Source organism: Lactuca virosa, chromosome 8 (genome assembly GCF_052849685.1).
Source record: "Lactuca virosa cultivar CGN04683 chromosome 8, Lactuca_virosa_CGN04683_v6, whole genome shotgun sequence".
NCBI classification, from domain to species: Eukaryota; Viridiplantae; Streptophyta; class Magnoliopsida; order Asterales; family Asteraceae; genus Lactuca; species Lactuca virosa.
The window spans coordinates 161,232,156-161,235,284 of NC_136433.1; the positions used below are offsets into that span (position 1 = coordinate 161,232,156).

Here is a 3,129-nt window from a genome sequence, read left to right on the forward strand (position 1 = left end):
TTTGTTTATTATTTTTTTTATGATTTTTTACCTAAAGAAAAAAATAAATAACTTATAGGGTTCTTTTTTATTCTTTTTTTCTTTTATGATTTATTTGTTAAAGCATGCATACTAAATTTTAATTTTTACATTACTATACAAATATAAATTTATAGTCATTATCATCGTTTTAATTTTAACAGGTTATTTTTTATATCAAAAAACTAAACATATATAAAAGTTATTATCATTATAATTTCAAGGTTTGAAACCGTATAAAAGTTTAATCACAATTATGTGAAATTAAGTTTTTGTTTATATCTTTTTATTTTTGTCTCAAAAAAGGGCCCTACCGTGGTTTAATAAAGAAATCATAAAAGAAAAAAAGAAAAAAAAAAGAACCTATGAGTTATTTTATTTTTTTCTTTAGGTAAAAAATCATAAATAAATAGATAAATAAAAGAGACGAGATATCTTAAAAAATCAAAGAAATCATAAAAAAAAAAAAAAAAAAAAAAACTAACAAAAAAGAGGCGTGAGTAAATGGGAGTACACAATTTTCAATATTTAACTTTTTTTTAAAATGATCTATGGTCAAAATAGACTATTATTAAAAATAGGTTAAAGGTTAGATTGGTGTGCTGGGTAGGTTGATGTGTATAAAGAAAATTCCATTATAAATATATATATAAAGTGTAACTTTTAATCCGCAAAAGAAGTGTAACTAATACTATTATATATATATATATATATATATATATATATATATATATATATATATATATATATATATATATATATATATATATATATATATATATAATAGTATTAGTTACACTTGCGGATTAAAAGTTACACTTTATATATATATATATATATATATATATATATATATATATATATATATATATATATATATATATATAAATAAATCCAAACAAATAGTATTAGTTATACTTTTTTTGCGGACTAAAAGTTACACTTTATATATATATTTATAATAAATCCAAAAAAATAGGTATCGATAGGAGTGGGTGCAACATTAGGATCAGACAGGAGAGAGAGAGAGAGCTAGGTTCATATGTGGATGAAAATTTATTGTGTGGATGTAAGGAACCAATAGGAATTTAACAATAGTTAAATAATTAATAAATATTATAAGGATAATTATGTAATTTAACATAATAATGAGAATAAAATCGCTAAAATCATGGGACTACCATAAAAATCTCATTGACCACCTTAATAACCCTACCTTACCCACGATGGTTCCTTAACCAACCCGTGATCGAAGAACAGAGGAAGATCGGTGCTACCCACCTTTGCCGACGATCATGGTGACGTAGCCAAGGAGCGAAAGCCTTACCCTTTTTGTGCTATTAAGAGATATAAAGTCTGATGTCGGTGATTACCCTTCTTCCACATGTCTTTCTCGCCTTTATAAGGTTTGATCGTATATTTGATTGCTTGAAAAAGAGGAATCATAGAGCCATGAGACTGATCCGTAAGTTGTTTAATTTTAATTTCATGAATTTGCTGGGACGTTACCATATTTCAATGGTCTGCAACTACAAAATTTTTAGGCCACCATTTGTGTTTCGGTAAATTTTGGTATTGTTGCTTCTTTCAATTTATCAAATGTTTGAAGCGATCGTTTGTGTTTCTGAATAATTTAAGTTTCTCACAGGATCACTCATGGTGGATTGATGGGTATCAGGTGTGCTTCTTAATTTGATTTATTCTTGATTCCAATTATTCAATTGTTGTTTTTCATTCTGAAGTAAAAAGTCATGGCATCAATGAAGGATAAAGTCAATATGTCCAAGTAGGAGCTTGAAGCATTGTTAAATGATCCTAACTGGGATACTACAAGTGTTAGAGGTTTGGAAAAACTTCTGTTAGAAATCTTACACATATTCTAAATGTTATCATAAAGAATACTGAAAAAGGGTACACCGAGGAAGCTGCTGAGCATGCAATTTTAAGATGTGGCCCTTTCCAAGTCTCTGAATGCATTGAAAAAAATTTGCATTGTAGAAACCACATTGCTTTTTAAAATTAATGTTTTATTTCCATTTTTTTATATTTCTTTTACTTTCCTACATGTTACTTTCCCTTTTTTTTGTTTGTTTAACAATCTAAATTTTCATTTTGCATTGATATATAATAATGACGAGGGGTCATTCTGCCAGAATTGAAACCAGTTCTGTTGGAATGGAATCACGAATTCATGAATTTCAATTCCGTCGGAATGGAATCATGATATTTCATCACTAATTTGTGCATTTTCTACAATTCTTGGTTATGGATTTTGGTGCAATTCATAGGTCATCAGATTTGTAAAAAAGACTTTCGTTTTTTATGTTTTATTTGCTAATGTGTTATTGTGTTCTAAACTACAATTCAATTTGGTTTCACAGATGCTTGAAGAAAGGACCGCAAAATTGAAAGTGATTCTTAGCAACAATATTCTTTTAGAATGTATTAGTGTCTTTTGTAAAATTTTGATGTTTTTTTTTTCAATTTTTAACCATTCTTAGTTTTATTCTTTAACAATAAATGTAATTTTTACCAATTGTTATTTATATTTTTTAGGAATTAGTGTAATTTTTGTTTTTATTCTTCAATTGATGGTACAAGAATTTGTTATTCTTCAAGAAGTTCATTCCATCAAAATATGTATTCTATCAGAATATTTACTCTTTTATGGTCCAAGAGTGTTTCAAGATACTCATAAACATATTCTGTTAGAATGACCCGAAATAAAAGAACTATTATCTATTAAAATCATAATTTGAAAATTAAGAGAATTAATTACCCCTAAAAATCCGAAATTTCCTTTTTTAAATGTAGTTTAATCGACTAAAATACCATTATACTAATATTTATGTGATTATATAGTACATGATATCTCATAATATCATAGACCCTCAACTCATGACCATTCATTCTATTCATCTATTGGTCCAGAATTATCCTTACGACCACACAATAGATGTCATCCACATTATAACCTAGCACTATATATATATATATATATATATATATATATATATATATATATATATATATATATATATATATATATATATCTAAAGTGTAACTTTTAGTTGCAAAAGAAGTGTAACTGATAGTATAAGGGCATCCACA

The 3,129-nt window shown here is 26.1% G+C and overlaps 1 long non-coding RNA gene across 1 annotated transcript; it reads left to right on the top strand.

Moving 5' to 3' along the window:
• Positions 1–1,274: 1,274 nt before the first annotated feature.
• Positions 1,275–2,469, top strand: LOC145129118 (uncharacterized). The gene is made up of 4 exons (XR_013717303.1): positions 1,275–1,580; positions 1,667–1,696; positions 1,785–1,860; positions 2,400–2,469. It is a non-coding gene; the product is annotated as an uncharacterized LOC145129118 (long non-coding RNA).
• The last annotated feature ends 660 nt before the right edge of the window (positions 2,470–3,129 follow it).